General features: G+C 37.4%; 1 protein-coding gene across 3 annotated transcripts in view; it reads left to right on the top strand.

The window, feature by feature from the left end:
* Positions 1 to 17298, top strand: part of LOC129692233 (contactin-4) — a 1033094-nt gene that overhangs the window by 426081 nt on the left and 589715 nt on the right. The window contains exon 1 of one of the 3 annotated variants that reach the window (XM_055628515.1): positions 4100 to 4162. The exons of the other annotated variants lie outside the window; for them this stretch is intronic. The gene's annotated coding sequence lies outside the window, so the exon portion shown is untranslated. Of the gene's footprint in view, positions 1 to 4099; positions 4163 to 17298 lie in introns of those variants that run through there. 3 annotated transcript variants of the gene reach the window in all.

The raw sequence follows: 17298 nt of genomic DNA, 5'->3' as shown, positions 1-17298 counted from the left end.
AGGGTCAGATGGAAGTGGAGGAGGACCTCCCCTATCAGTGAACTGGGGGAGAAGCATGGGAGGAGAAAAAGGGAGGGAGGGAAGGATGGGGAGGAGATAAGGGAGGGTGCTACAGCTGGGATACAAAGTGAATAGATTGTAATAAATAAATAAAAATAAATAAATTTAAAAAATAAAAGAAAAAAGTCTATGACAAAAAATACTTTCTGTTTATGTTGGAAGGAAAGACAGACTATTCTTAGGGTAAAGATTGTTGGTCACTTCTTGGATGATAAGAAAATAAGCTAGTGCTTTTCAAACTTTATATTAAAAGTAAAAAATACCCTTTGTCAAATAGTGTTATACTATACACATAAAGAGGCACATACATATAAGTAAACTTACATATATACAGTCAGACAAACATACATTCATATATTAAATTAATACACTTGTTTCACTAATGTTCACTCCATTTATCTGGACAATTACTTGTAGATGTGTCACCCATTAAGATATAGGCCAGTTTAGTGTCATTTTGAAATGTTTTCACATAAATTATTTTCCCAGAGAATTTTAATTTTCTGATTCTTCTCCTTCTCAGTTATTATTGTAGAAATATGATCAGCTTTTGGAAGTGAACATGGCACAGACTTCCTCATGTACATCCATACTTTTAGCATATGTCTTGTTTGGTCTCATTACGTCTGTTTGGAAAAGAAAGTTTAGTCACTGCTGTACAGATTGTCATTCCAGTGGCTGTCCTGGGCAGCAATGTTTGTATAATTCTCTTCTTTTGAAAATTTGTTCCCAGCTGGAGAAATGTCATAGTTGTCTCAGCTTTTGACTCTGACTTTTAGTGAGAGAAATGAAGAAGAGGAAAATATGTCCCCTTTCTAGAAGATGCAATGAGCAATTGTATGCACATCTGGTGACTTACTGCTGAAGACTCCAAAGCATTTAAAAATATTGATTAAGTCTCAACCTGTTGGGAAATTGTTGCCATAACTTTCCTTTTGTCCCTAGAATTGCTGAGGCTCAGAGCTTTATTTAAGTTGCTGAATCCTGTGTTTAAGCCAAAAAGAGACCTCAGGAGCCCTGTTCCCCAGGTTCTTATTATCCTTGACAAGTGTTGTTAAAATTGCAGGCTCTTCAACATACAAAAAAAAAAAAAAAAAAAACCAGCATCATGCAATTTCAATGCAAAGATGCACACACATAACACACACACGCACACACACACTCACACACTCCTGTATATATTTTGAAACAGATTCTAAATTGACATATTGCTTTACTTTTGCAAAAAAAAAATTATTTGTAATTACTGTTTGGATTTTTTCCTGACCCTCTTTGGTATATTTATTTCAACATTAATTGGTTTAACCTGAAACCAAAGATTGTGCAAGTTTTGGTCATTTATTCTAACCCACTTCATATTTTAAGTGGAATGTCTCAAGGGAGATATATATGAAGAATTCATGATAGTTAGAAATTCTTAGTTAGAATTATCACCTGCCATTAAATATAAGTGCAAAGCGTGTGATGTCAGAGTGAGTGTATCACATACCATAATCAAAGATGAATCAAAGTAATTAACAGCCAAGCTTAGAGTAAATGGAACCCAAAACCAATTAAGCTATTTATTTAGACTGTACCATTCTAGAAACACTTTAGTATTTTAATTTGCTCCTCTTTTCATCTGCTCCAGGAATACATTTGATAATATGATGGAGAAGCACAATTGCTATTTAATTAACCTATTTTTGTCAGCACCTCATATGAGCCTCGTAAGTGGATGTGCTAAAGTCACAATAATGATGATCCTGATAAAAATAACAAAAGCGAAACTTACACCAGTCATTTTTACAATGATCACCAAATTGCAACACCCACAGAATAAAGGAAGTAGGTTGACTTACTGAAATTGACTTGGAAATCCTTGCAAGTACATGTTTGAACCAACAGGAAGTAATTAAGTTTAGGACAATATTAACAGAGTCTAATTGCAGTCACATTGTTTCTACCGCAGCATTCTGTTACTAGTAAGTAGCATGGGGGTTGCAGTGCTGGGGAGGATCAGGATGCTGAAGCGCCTGGGAGCACACATCTTTTCCTAGGGAGGTAGTGGGAGAGGCACTCACCTAGTTAACAAAGTTATCACAGAATGTTGATCCACCTGTCACTTGTTGTCTAAGATCAGTGTCAAAGCTCTAAGACAGATTGGTTCCTGGAGAATTAGAGCGTGAATGTTTTCCACAGGAGCTGAACCAGTGATGAGGGTGGCCACCTTTCTATTATTAGTTAATGTAAGAAGGGAAGCTGGAACAATCCAAATTAAGTAGCGTGCTGCAGGTGTTAACTCACTGGTAGAACACCTGCCCTGGGCCCGATCCTCAGGACTAGGAGAAAACAAACAAAAACCTTTTAGGGTAGGTAGAAGAGGAATCTACCCATAAAAGCACAGAGGTCTGGTCATTGACAAAACGAAGGCAAACTTTGACCCTTCCCCTAGATGTTTTATCCTTGAATAGACTTCATTAGTTACACTTACTTCGCCCACAACCTCCCTTTTGTTTATCCTTTCACATAATCTCTAACTTTTCAATGTCTGAAGTCCTCTAAATCACAGCTTAGCAAACAGTGGATACTAGGTCATCACTTTCAAATTGGGGCAATCAAAACTTCAAGACTAGCCTTGAACTAATGGTGATCCTCCTGCCTCTGCCTCCAGAGTGTTGTGTACCACATTAAACTGGGAAACCCATTTTCTAGTTCTTAGAACAGTGTTAGAATATCACTTCCAAAAGTTTTCAGAGACCTAGGCCAATGTTTTTTACTGTTTAGATAGCTGTGTGCTGTCTACGTGTTTTTCTGAAAGGATGGACAGGTTTGCTCTGAGATCCAACTTGATTGCCTGCTCAGGTTCATATGAGAGCTGTTGATGTATGTGTTACAGAAAGCAAGACAGAATGGAACTGTCATATTGTATATCACCTATTTTTTCCCAGTAAAGCAGAGACCATAATTTAGGTGTGTGTCTCTCTAAATGTTTTCCCTTCTTTCAGACACTCTTTAACTATGGGTACTTTGCATGTGATGAGTGTTCAAGCTAGCTTGCTTTTAAGAACTGGCATGTATTATCAAAAAAGAATGTTTATATCCCAAACCCAGAGTTTGGTCAAATTTTCACAAATATCTTCAAGGTCTGGAAAGTAGTCTACATAGGTGTCATTAAGAGTAGCAGAATTCCGATAAACATAGGAAATGTGACCCATTTAAAAGTACATTCAGATTTTATAATCTTCCTCATGCCAAAGCACGCCAGTTTATAAGATTGGGGCAGATGCACTAAAATGGAGTATACAGCAGCAGCTCCTTTTAGATTTCTTGGGACCCCAAGAAGGCTGCGGGACAGTGTGCTTGAACATCCTGTTCCTTAGTCACTGGAGCCGTCTTAGGTGTGGAAACCACCCCATAGGGAATGGATTTAGTTCAACCTGTCTTCCCACAGACTAAACTCGAAAAGAATACACACAAAACACATTGCATCAAATCCGTGGGGGAAATAACGCTGCAGCCTGCAGTCGCCCTGGGAGATGCTGAGAAACCGGAACAGACAAACCAAATCATCATAGGGCAAACCCACCATATGTAGCAAACAACCAGTGCAATTATATTCTGCAGTAGAGGAATTACATAAATTGCCCACAGGGAAAGAAGCCTTAATCTCCACCCCTCCCAGCAAATCTACAGACAGCTGTGTGCTGTCTCCGTGTCTTTCTGAAAGGTTTAACACATTTGATCTGAGAACCAACTTGATTTCCTAATCAGGTTTGATGTGAGAGACTGGTTATAGATGTATGTGATTCTCCCGGTGTGCGTCTTTGATTCATGCGCTAATTACGTCGATCCTTTGGGGAGCACAACCACGGAGCTGGGTCCTCCTTGATTAATGCTGGCGGAGAGCCACGCAGCGCGGCGCGCAGCAGAGAGCGGCTCAGCAGCTCCAGTCCCAGCTGAGAATATGGTCCCATTATCTCCCAGCTGCCTAACCAATCCATAAGGGCCTGTTCTGCGTGGATGATCAGAGTAGTGGAAGCAGGACTCGCTGAGAGGTGAAATCTCTTGTTTGATTTGCTGTAGCTTGTAAGACGAACTGGGACGCTTTACTTTAGAGTCTGTAAGTACCAAGTTCTCCCCAGAACCCCCTTCCCTATCGCTCCATGTGAATGCTACTTGGCAAGCCGTGTTCCATTTTCTGTTCCATTTCCTTGCTCTTTGTTGAATGTAGCTGGTGAGACAGTGTTATCTGTTTAGCGCTTGCTGTTCCTGTCAAACCTCTTAGATAACTGACTCATACCAGGCAAAACACACTCCAGAATGTCTTTCGGGGAGTCAAAAATAATTGACTTCGTTTTTAATTTGGAGTAGGGGTGTGTTCTCTACGGTATGTGGAGTAGTCAGAGTATATCTTTACCTCCTCTAACCCTGCCAGAAAAAAATATAAGGCTAATATATATGTGAAAAGATCACCTTTCAGGCACATCTGTGTTAGAGAAGCAGATCTCGGTATTCCCAAACTTTAATATAGTTTATTTTTGCCTCTCTCCTGCCACTAGGAAATGTACAGCAAGCAGGAAAGTTTTGGGCTTTTTTTTTTTTCTGCTGTTTGTTTTGTTGCAACAGTTGCAAGTGTTTAGAAACTTTTCAAAAAGAAGGTTATATAAATCTGATATATTTATGAATTTTATAATTCCGTTGAGTGCCTCTGTTTAGCTGTTGTTCACTGCCCTAAAAGGTAATGAATTGTTTTTTAAGCAAAAGCATACCACTTCAAAATAGATCCATTTATCTTTTACAATCTATTTCCTTGAATGGACTCTATCAGGTTAGTATTTGTTATTCACACAAGATGAATTGATTATAAAAAGCTATTAGAATTTAATATAGTTAATAGTATTTGCATGGTATCTTTCAAAGGAGCATGGCTTCAGTAAAATTAAAGATTGTTATCATTGTGGGAAAAGATTTGTGGAATACTTTTTATAAATGGGTTGCCCTAACCTATATATAAACTACATTTTTTACTGGATTAAGAATAGACTAATTGAGTGATTGTGAGAATGAATTTGAATAAAAGTTATGAACCACTGGCACCAAGAGCCAGTGCTGGTGTAGAGTAACATGAGCTTGAAGCCATTTGTAGCCAAAAACCAGAACCATGCTTCCCATTGTGAGTCCAAGAACACGGAGCTCATAATCTTCAGAGTGGAAATACAGTCTGCCCGAACAGGCAGTAAGTTTCCAGGCGAGGAGAACCACAGCCTGTGAAGCATGAAAGTGTCTCAGAGAGTATGTTGTCATTTGATTCAGCTGAGGAGGCCAATGAGAGAGAGAGAGAAGACTCAAGATAGACGGGTGCTGCTTGAGCTCAGGTATTCTCAGAGTTTGAGGTTTGGGAGGAAAAAAAATCGCAGCACCCCAATAGAAGAGTGAGTTTTGGGAAAATGAAAGCATGAAAGAGAGACTGTAGTACCGTTGAGCAGTGAACTATCTCAGGCATACACTGGCTGAGAACTCTGGACCCTGAAAAAAAGTGGCTTCCTTAAGAGTCATGCACTTGAAATCTGAAATAACAGCCAGCTGGATTTGATGCTCAAGTTTTTCCTAGACGAAGAAATAGCCTCAGACCAAAACTGACTTTTGAGTGTGATGACTCTGGGACACTTAATTATGTTTTAAAATAGTCGCTGGTCTTTCTCTTGCTCATTCAAGTTCATGGTCTTGGACTGACCTATTTGTTTTAAGGACATGACAGGAACAGAAACAGGGTTAAAGTCCCTTTGTTTCTGTTGCTTTTAAACAAATGTTTGATCTCCGAATGGCTACTTTAGTTAATGCTGTGTTTGAATACTTTTCCTAGTCCTTCAAACATTTAAAAATGTCAAATCATGTATTTTTTATGGTATTCCGTTTATGTGTGGTTAGCCAGTCATGAATCTCAGAATATGTGCAAGGTCTAGTGTGCTGCTGCTACTGTTCTCTAAATGTTGGGAAACAGTATCCTTGGTTGTGTTTAACCTGTTTAAAGGAAAGCAGGGTGAGTTTAAATGCTCTAGGACCTGTTTCAGGGTCTGCTGGCTCGACAGATGGGGAATCCAGATGGGTATTGCATACACCTTTTAAGAGGTGCTTTTAAAACCATGGTGATTTGATTGGTCTTCAAAATAAGTTTAAAGTGCTATAAAAGTGATGAACAGATGAGTCCTCATTTTATGTACGGAGGTAGTATGTCTCTGGAGATGCCTGTATATACGCAATCTACCCTGCTCTCTTGCAGACAATATCTATGATACACAAAGTACACTATCCTCCTACCCCTCAGGACCTCAAAACTTGTGACATTGAACAAAATGAAAGGGTCAAGTGAATAGGGATGTACCAGCAAAGAAAGCCGTATTTTCTTGGCGCTATGGGCAACATAGAAGACCTTCCTAACACCCTGAGCTGTGTTTGCAAGCAGGGCCTCTTTGCAGACTGTACCGTAGCCTTCTTTAACAGAGTGGACCAGGCACTGTGAGACGAGACATGGAATTCTGTAATGTGCCCTTATAGCACATAAAAATAAAATAAAAAAGTGAATGTGGTTGCCTGAAAAATAAAGAATTTGGTAATCCTAATACTTTGGGAGGCTATAAATTTTTGCATGCTTGGTCTATGCACTAACGATGTATGTACTCCACAGGTTGTTTCTGGTAACCCAGAAGATTGAGTTAATCTACATCAATTTGATGTTGAACTTCTTACATTGTTTAATCTCCCTGTACCTTTGTGTCCACATATAAACTGGTGTCATTTCTAAGATACTTTCTTAGTTAGAAAAGGGTACGAACTCAGGATGCCTCATTCTAAGCTCTCATTCCATTAACACTCTTCCAGTTACCTTGGGAATGGGGGAAAATGGAATGGTGTTTTCAAGCCAAACAAGATCCCAGTAATCCTCCATCCTCTGCCTGTCAAGCGTGTGGGTTATAGATAGGTATTTACTGCTATACATGGCTCTTTTTTTTTCCTTCATTCCTGATCTCGGTAGAGCCCACCTACCATATGCATACAATGGTTCTTAGTCTCCACTTTATTTTTTGTTCCCTGCCTTGTTCTTTTTCTAGTCATCACCTATTCCTTGCATTCCAGTTGGTTGGTTTCCTTCTGCTAGAAGAAAGTTTACTGAGGTAGAAACAATATGCTGGGCTACTGCTCTTCTATGGAATTGCTTCTTATTCTTTCTCTCTCCTGTGTGTGTGTGTGTGTGTGTGTGTGTGTGAGAGAGAGAGAGTATTATTTGTATTTATCTATGATGTGCATGTGTGAGTGAGGGCACATTCATGTTATGGCGTTCATGTGAAGGCCAAAGCACAGCGTTGGGTGTCAGTCCTTGCCTTCCAACTTGTTTTATGCATGTGTCTCTTTGTTCTTTGCCAATGAGTTACATATACTGTGCTACTGGTGAGCTCATAGGGAATTTTCCTGTCTCAGCCGCCCATCTCATTGTAGGAGCACTGAGATTACAGATGTGTGCTACCATGTCCAGCTTTATGTGGACCTGGGAATTCAAACTCAAGTCCTCATATGTATATGGCAAGTGCTTTATGTGACAAGCTATCTCCTAGGCCCATGCATTACATGTTCTTAGTCTTAGACACGCATGGGCAAAAAGGATAACTTTAAAAGTTACAGTTGTTTATAGATAACCAAGTAAATTTTGAAAATAAGAGTATATTAATCTTACATTCTACATAAAAGATGCTTAAGCAGGACTCGGTTTTATAAGTTAACCTAAATTTTCTCATTTTAAAGTTACAATTTTTTCATGTAAAATTTCAATTCCATGCAACTAGATATTGAAGAGTTTTACTTTTAATAGAAAGAGGCAGGGGCAATCAAAGGACCTTATATTCCCCCAGAAAATTACTGTCTTGTCCAACTCTATGGAAGATAAGATTCAGGTCCATGGCAACAAAGTCATATAAGCAACTTTGGGGAAAATTTAAGTGAAGTTAAATAAAATACCTACTGGGAATTTGCTTATGACCGATTAATTGTAATCCCAGAACTGCTCAAGGCCAGATAAGCCTCTCAGTCACAGTGGACAGAGGATGAGATTACAAAACCTATCAGCAATATTTTGGGAGCTTCTTGATGTGTCTGAGCCAAATGGTAAATAAATTCCATGTGAAATGCAAACTTGGCAACAGATATTACAATAGGCTAAGTTAATTCAGAATTTCTGCTTACAGTACAATGATTGTAGCCTTTATGCATTTTTCACTGTTAAATGAAATAAAATATGCACTGGCCATGTTGTTGGAATGACACAAATAATTACATAATAATGCTGTACTTAAGAGTTGACACTTCCTATGTTTATGTAGTTTTATTTTTAAATATCAGTTGTACTCTAGGATGAATGTTAAGTGGCTATCAAAAGACAGTGATAGCTCAGAAGGATAACTATTCTTCCATATCAGAATTATGTTTTGATAGCTTTTAAATATTAGTTGGAAGAATAATATTCTTCTAATTTTTTGTCATTAGTAAATCTCAGTATATGCATTTTACTGTTTTGGAGTTTTAATGTGAATGTCATCCTATTGTAGCTGTAGACTGTGTTTCATGCCTCCATGCAGAGGATAAAATTAATTTTCCAAATCTCATAAAGCTGAGTAGATGTCCCAGCTTTTAAGGCAGCAGGTCAGTTGTAAGTGAAATTTGCAATGAGAGATAATTCATCTGTTTTATAGTTGTGTGTCCTATGACCAAAGTGATTTTGTGCTTATGAACTATTGCAACACAGAAACTATATATAATGACAAGAGATAATGTCTGATAATCTGTGCCTCTCTAATCCTTGATTAGAAAGTTAGCCCACAGTACTAGAACACTACTTTAGGCTTTAAACCAGCATTTTTAATGACTTGAGATGTTTGATCCGCTTAATTAATGGATCCATTGATTTGAATTTTTTCCTGTGTAGTTAAGAAAGTAATACTGTAAATTGGACTTATGGCACTAGATTTCAGAGATGTTTTCCCACGTCTTTGTCTCCAGGTGAAGGAGGAATGCAGGCCCTTCTGCATGTAGCACAGAAGTTCTGCTGTTTTTGAGGATGAGGTGGGAAAATTTTTTTGCATAAGAAGCTGAGAAGAAAGTGTTTTTTTGTTTGTTTGTTTTTTAATGGTTAAGTAGGAAATGCAGAGTTACACATTTGAAAGCAATTGCAGAACTTATAGAAGTTAACTGTGTCGGGTATTAGTTTTAGGGCTTGCCGGAAGAAAATCTTATATTGGTGGATAGAAATTGAGTGCCCTGCAGGCAGAAAAGAAATGTTAATATGATAGTGGCAGAATTAGTGGAAGTGGATTGTGGTTAAAAGTGTTGTGGCTTTGGACCACAAATGAAAGCAGTGGGTGAATGGGTGAAAAAACATACGCTATGGTATGTATGCGCTGTGGGAGGAGTCCCAAAAGAGTGGGCCTAGGCAGCACTGAGTTACTGTGCTCCTAATTAAGAAATCTGGATCAATGGATACATGGTTGGAGAGAGGAACGCTTCTGGCTCTTGGGCTTTGCTAGCTGGCAATCTTTAAACATACAGTTGTTGTAAGTAAAGTGGGCACTGCGCCACTAGATTTAGTTCTCCTTATTTTAACAAGGATTTCTAGGCAAATACGTGGGTATATCCTGTCTAGTCGGGTGGATGTTGGTAAACAATTTTCTGTGGGAATTTGTGCAGCTACTCTTAAAAATTGTCAGTCTGTCTCTGTGATCCGATTCCTGATTCTGGTGTTTCTAATCCACTGCCCTGTTGTCTTTGCTCATTATCTAAAACAGTTGTACAAGACTGGGTGAGGAACTGATTCCCAGGAGGCTGATGTTATTAAATCACTTTAATTGCCCAGGAAGCAAATTTATAATTCTCAGTGTTGGGTGGGATTGTAACACCACTCTACTGAATGGCATCTTGCAGTCATTTCAGCTCACTTTTCCTCCACCACGTGTCTTATTAAGATTAATACATTTCTGTCTACCAGGGATTGGATAAGTGACATTATCTACTGTACATGTACCTCTGTTCCAGGAATTAAACACAGTCATTTGCAAGAATGTAGAATCCAAGGTGATCAGGATTTAATGAATGTTTATGTCCCTCGAAGACTAGGAAAGCTACTCCCACAGAAATGCCTGACCCCAGGGATGAAAATAACCACCATCTCCCAGAAGAGAAAAATCACATATTCAAATATGATCTCTAACATCTTCTGGCTTGAATATAAAGTGTGAATCTGGGGGTTTAAAGTGTATGACTCTGACCACCCTCCAGCAGTCTGACAGTATGCTTACCGAGAACAGCATCAGTTTTCAACTTTCATAGCTATTCTCTTGTATGTCCCCCTCCTTTACTTTTCTCTAACAGAATCCACACGAGTATTCAGTTGATTGTTGTAGTTAACCCCTCTTGTAGTATGGTAGTCCTTACCTTTTGTGGAATGGCAGTATGTTTAAGAGATGTAAAAGCCTTAAAAGCAAACTCCCTTTCAAAATATTATTGGGATTCTAGTTTACAGACTAATAGCTGTGTTTATGAGCATTCAAGATATGATCTTCGAAAATTTGTAGTATTTGTCAAAGATTATGATAAAATAATACATAAGTTGTCATTCTTTTATCAAATCGTTTTCACAGCATGGGAATCCTATTTGAGATGTTCATAAAAATAATAGACTGAAGTATATTTAACTTCAGGAACATTCATAATTTTATATACCACAGTATTTAAACTCAACATAATTGGGAAAAGAGGGGATCAGGTTGAAAGCCTGGCTAAGACCCTAAAAATCTCTCCAAAATATATATTCGAAAAATTCAGGCTTTAGTTTGCAAAAATTTGAAACTACTTCATCTAATAGAATGTTGAAACTTAGGTAGCTATTTTTAATGAATATGTTCAAAGGAATTAAATATGTATATATGTATATATGTGTGTGTGTGTGTGTGTATGTATATACACACATGCACAAAGAACATGTTCTTATATGTATGTTTTAAAATACAGTCTTGAAGCTGTGTTGATGGCCTACAAACTTTCCCTTCTCAGAGACCCAGACTGGGCCTGAGAATTCAATGGTAAAAAGTAGATGAAAGAAGAAACCTTATTTCACATGTACCCTTTTTTTTGGGGGGGGGGTGTTTGTTTGATTGTTTTTGGTTGTCATTGTTTTTCCCTGAATGTTCCTTCCTGCGTAGGAAAATGAAGGTACAAAGAAGTTGCACAACATAGTGTTTATCTATTGAGCTGACATAAAGCATTTGAAGAAAAGTAGCTAAACTATGTGATAGACAGCATAAAAGCTAATTTAATGCAGTCTTAATGTACAGAAATTTCCAGCCCTGACACAATGTCTTGGTTGATAAGATTCTTTCTTTGGGTTTAAAGTTGAAGGAGGATGTCTTTGCACTTGGATCTACTTTTGTAAAGCAAAGGGAAAGTCATAGTGCCCTTCTTTCAGTATTGATTTTCAAATATCCGTGGCTCATAATAATCATTATGGTTGTCAAAAGACAAAATGGCAACAAATTTAGCAGTAGATCACATTGATTTTTATTTGCAACTCATGAATTATCTCTCACTCTATATTACAAAGTAGAATGATAAGTTCTGCAAGGCAGGGAATGAACCATGGGTCTCATAAGATGGAAACAAGCAGAAAAAAAAATAGAATTGATTAATATCAGGTTACCATTTTTTGAGTACTAAAGCAGAAAGAATGAGTAATTTGCTGACCCTGTTGGACTGGAATTTCTTGTCAGGAAAAAATAGTCTGAAGGCTCTGCTTCCTTGAAATTGCAGTCTGGTGTTGCAACATTTAGCATAGCTGACTCTTTTCTTTTGGTCTGTTCTGATAGGCCCAGAATAGGAACTCAGATAAAAATTAAAACGCTCCTCATAATTTTGTGGAATATATACTACACTGACATATTTGGGGATGTTATTTTACAGCATCCTTTAAAAATGACCCCGATTTCCTGTAAAAGATGGCATCTTAACTGATGGGAGAATGGTGGTACACAACCATGGAATCATAGGTTTGACCGAACATAATCTTTAAATTGTTTCATAAGTTTCTATTCTGATAGACCCCCAAGGTTGATCCATGATAGAATGACTATCCTGTCATACTTTAGAATGAAATCTCCCAGAGCCCCATATACTCTTCACTATAAGAGATTTACTTCTATTTCATCTCAGATTCTATGTGCATGTCTTATAGCTCAAACTGTACTGAGAATCACAGAACCTGTATCAATATCAGAATATCAGAGTCCTGTAAAACAAGACTAAACTCAAGACCATTATGAGGCAGACCAATTGTCAGTCAATAGGCAATCCAAAGCATGTCTTTATGACTCTGTATAAATGAACATCCTAAATTCTATTCCCATGTAAAATCATGGGGCCAGTTGGGGCACATTACACAGGTTATAATAATTGCTATATTTTTAATTAATTAATTAGTTAATTAATTAGTTAATTAATTAATTATTACAACTTATTCACTTTGTATCCCAGCCATAGCCTCTCCCTTGTCTTCTTTCAGTCCCATCATCCCTCCCTCTTTTCACCCCATGTCCCTCCCCTAGTCCACTGATAGGGGAGGTCCTCCTCCACCTCTGACCCCAGCCTATCAGGTCTCATCAGGATTCGCTGCATTGTCTTCATGTGTGGCCTGGAAATGCTGCACTAACTAAAATGCTAAACATAGCTTTCAACTCCATACACATCTTTAAATTCTCATAAAATTTTATAATGATATTTCATCTCTGTTGTAGAAAACATAAGTGTTCATAAGGTAAAGAGGCATGAATGTCACCTAAGAGAGGAAAATATAAAAATTACTGTGTTGACTCTTAGAGAAAAAGAAAAAGGATGAAGGAAACCATGTTAGAGTTATTTACAAGACTATTTTACACCCTAGTATATCTTGTTATTTCATAGCAGCAAGATTTGAAATCTCAGATTTTACATATTTCAGTATGAAGTTAATGACACAGCATTCTGTAGTATATATATGTGGTGTAATATCTGAATAATTCAGTTTATCTAATGATAATTGCAGTAATTGATCTTATTAACATATTTGACGTTTGTATGTTAAATTAGGCCTAAATTTCATCAGTCATGAATTCTACTATTGAAGGTAATATGTTGTGTTTTTTTTGTTGTTGTTGTTATATATCTTTCTTCTCTTATATAATTCAGAGACTAACGGGGCAAATAATATATATATATTTACCTACTCACTTGATTATATCATACTTGGGTAGAAAGATGGTTTGATTTTCACAATTTTTTGGACAAAGGACACATCCTAAATACTATTGCAATATACATTTTAGAAATTGTGTCTGCTGAAGGAACATAAATCTAATGCTATGGTGTTTAAGATAGTTTTTTACATACTCTGTAGTAAATAGAGCTACAGTTCTACATTCATTCATTAACAAAATATTACTATATATTCATTAACTTGTCCTTGGGGTATAATGATACAAAATGATCAAAATCATATAAGGTTTGATTTCCCTACCGAGAATATGTATATTCTAATGATATATGCATCTGGATTAAAAAGGCAAAGACATACTCTATGGGCTCCAATCGTTCTTTAGTGACTTTTCTCTCTTTTTACCCCTTCCCTTTATTCTTTCACTCTTTCTTTTAGATGAATACACATCTGTGCTAAGTCAATTCTGTATGGCCACATAAAGTACAGGGCTGCTTTTCCAGATTTTTTTTTTCTTTGTGTGTGTGAATCCAAACGGGCTGAAATGGCCAGTTGGTGCGCCTTTAAAGGTTTTTGTAAGTGGGTCATGAAGGTACCAAGGCAGATGTTTAAACTTCACCTATTTTCTTTCAGTGAACAAAGTTTGACACTGACAACTCAACAATTCATTCATTTTTCAGGTGTCTTTCTGTCCACTTGCCTTAAATGATCCAGTTTGCCAAACAGTGTTTTTAAACCCATTTATAGTTCTCTAAATCAGAGAACAACAGTCCCTCCCTGGATAAGATTTTAAGTATAGTTGAATTAATATGTAGGAAAATATTTTTACCTCTTTTGAACAAGATGTTTTGTAACTTCAAAGCACTATTACTATTAAAGATAATAATTTAGAAGTAAATATGATAGCAACTAAGCTCAAAGAAGCTTTTAGTGAACTATTTCCATTTCAATGTGTAAAAAGAAAATTGGTACTAAAATACAGTGTCTCTCTGCCATGTGATTTTGATTCCCCAAGTCTATTGACTTTTCTCTCTCTTCTCACTTCCTTTTGACAACTCAGGAGCTGACTTAAGCTTCGAAGTGTCCAGTTAGAGGTATGTGCCAAACAGGTGACAGCTTTGCATTTCCCCCTAATATCTGGCTGCTCTGAAGTGACTAACTGTGCCAGTGTCTGATGTCATTTTTCAGAAGCACCAAAGCAGACATGCTTGTCACTAAGAGCAGTTGGGTATGACCTTTGGCAAAGTATCCCCGAACCCATGTGCTTATAGGAAATAACAGGAAGGATTAATATTACCCTTTGGAGCCAGTGAGTCCAATCATCTTGCTCCCTAATTAAACACAGGGTATTCAGGGACACATTCACCATTATTGGAGAAGTAAGTCTCCTGCTGACATGATTGGATTTATTCTGCTTGCAACCTTCTTAATAAATTAATTCTATATAAATATACTCACATATATAATGTATAATTTGTGATATATAATTGTATCACATCATATATCAAATGCCTGTACATATACACATGCATTACAAGGAACCTTGTGCAAGCATCCTTTAATGTACTCGCAAAGTCTGAGATACTTGTACACACATACACCCTTCTTAACTGAAGCATTGCCCCACTGTTCATAGTTCATAGTTCATAGTTCCTGTGTAGAAATAAGAAGGGAACAAGGAAGGGAGAAGAAAGAGAAAGAGAGAGTTTAGATAGATAAATGATAGGCTGATAGAAAGAGTTAATATGTATATGTACACAGAGGGAAATGGTGAGAGAGAGAAAGACAGAGACACGGACAGACAGATAGATCGATAATAGAGGATGAAGGCCAAAGTAACTAAGAGAACACATTTTGTTTTATTTTATTACCTGTGAGGTTTTATACTTAACACTCCAGAAATCCTAACCTATATAAAATTCTAACATAGGTTAAATTAAGGCAGCATCTTCCTTTATTTTATTTTATGATTTTAAAGGGAGATTTATTTATTTCAGGTTTTAGTTGTGGGCTTAAAGGCAAGTACAGCACCAACTTTTATCTAAATGGATAATCACTATTAATTTCAGTAATTTTGGATGATATGGATGTCTTAAGCATTAATCAAACTATCTCTGAAGATATTTGTGTTAACAGTTAGATTTTAGTGATATAATACACTGCTTCCATCTTAAATTATAGTAAAGAAAGTTTCTTGCAAGTCTATTGCCCAAATTCTGATTTATGACATGTAACAAAGCATTAAATATCATAGGTAATTGCTTTCTATCCAGCCATTCACAAAGAATGTAATGTAGTATTTGAAAGTCAATGGACTTTTACTCAGTATTAACAAGGAGTTTGTCTTTCCATGGAGACTCTAGGATATGCTATAGCTTTTTGTTTGTTTGTTGTTTTTTGTTTTTCAAGACATGATTTTTCCCTGGATGTTCTGGACTCACTCTGTAGACCAGGCTGGCCTCAACTCACAGATGTCCACATACCTTTGCCTCCCAAGTACTGGGATTAAAGGTGTGCACCACAGCAGACTGTATTGTTATTTGAAATAAAAAAGGGAAATCTTTTGAACAATTATGTATACCCATCAAGAGAGAGATTAGCATTTAAATTTGCATACACTGTGGTCTTTATGGAATCTCTGCTTTCAATTCCAGAGATATTGGATGTATCTTTTTTAATTTTTTATATTAATTACAGTTTATTCACTTTGTGTCCCCAGATGTAGCCCTTTCCTTCATTCCCTCTCAATCCCCACCCACTCTCCCTCATCTCTTCCTTGCCCCTCTCTAAGTCCACTGATAGGAGAGGTCTTCCTGCCCTTCCATCTGATCTTTTTTATCAGGTCTCATCAGGCCTGGCTGCATTGTCTTCCTCTGTGACCTAGCAAGGGAGGTCAAAGAGCCAGCCACTGAGTTCATGTCAGAGACAGTCCCTGTTCCCCTTACTAGGGTATCCACTTGGATACTGAGCTGCCATGGGCTACGTCTGAGCAGGGGTTCTAGGTTATATCCATGCATGGTCCTTGTTTGGAGAATCAGTCCCATAAAAGACCCCTGTGCTCAGATATATTTGGTCCTTGTGGAGCTCCTGTCCTCTCCAGGTCTTACTAACTCCCACTTCTTTCATATGATTCCCTGCACTCTGCCCAAGGTTTGGTTATGAGTCTCAGCATCTGCTTTGATGCACAATGGAATACTACGCAGTAATTAAAAACAAGGAAATCATGAAATTTGCAGGCAAATGGTGGGATCTAGAAAAGATCATCCTGAGTGAGGTATCCCAGAAGCAGAAAGAAACACACACAGTATATACTCACTTATAAGTGTATACTACACCTATAAGATAGGATAAACATACTAAAATCTGTAGACCTAAAGAAGATAAAGAAGAAGGAAGACCCGGGGTAATATGATCAATCCTCACTTAGAAAGACAAGAGGAATGGACATTGGAAGTAGAAGAAAACAAGAAACAGGACAGGAGCCTACCACAGAGGGCCTCTGAAAGACTCTACCTAACAGTGTATCAAAGGATATTGGACATATCTTGATGTGATATTCAAACCTGGAGGTTTGTTACTCAAAGGCTTGTGAAGTAAAAGATTTAATGTTTCAGATAAGATATATGGTGTGTCTCTAGAATATTGGAAATTAATAGATATACTAGAGACAAAGGAAATGGGCTCATATGGAATATTCTAGAGCATTAGGAAAGCTAATAATGCTTGTTTTGTTTTTATCCTCTAGATTATGAAAAGAAAGTGCTAACTTGTTTAATCTGTGCACCATCCAGGATGCCACACTTTCAATTAATTCCCCTTAGTAACATTACATATTGTCCAGTAGGTGGTACTGACCACACTTGAAAAAAAACTGAAGATGGAGCCTTTTCTATTTCTTCCCTTTCTTTTCCTTCCTTCCTTCCTTTTTTCCTTCCTTCCTTCCTTCCTTCCTTCCTTCCTTCCTTCCTTCCTTC

This window comes from Psammomys obesus, unplaced genomic scaffold (assembly GCF_907164565.1).
Source record: "Psammomys obesus unplaced genomic scaffold, mPsaObe1.curated_primary_1811, whole genome shotgun sequence".
In the NCBI taxonomy this organism is placed as follows: Eukaryota; Metazoa; Chordata; class Mammalia; order Rodentia; family Muridae; genus Psammomys; species Psammomys obesus.
This window is presented reverse-complemented; position numbering and strand designations above follow the sequence as displayed.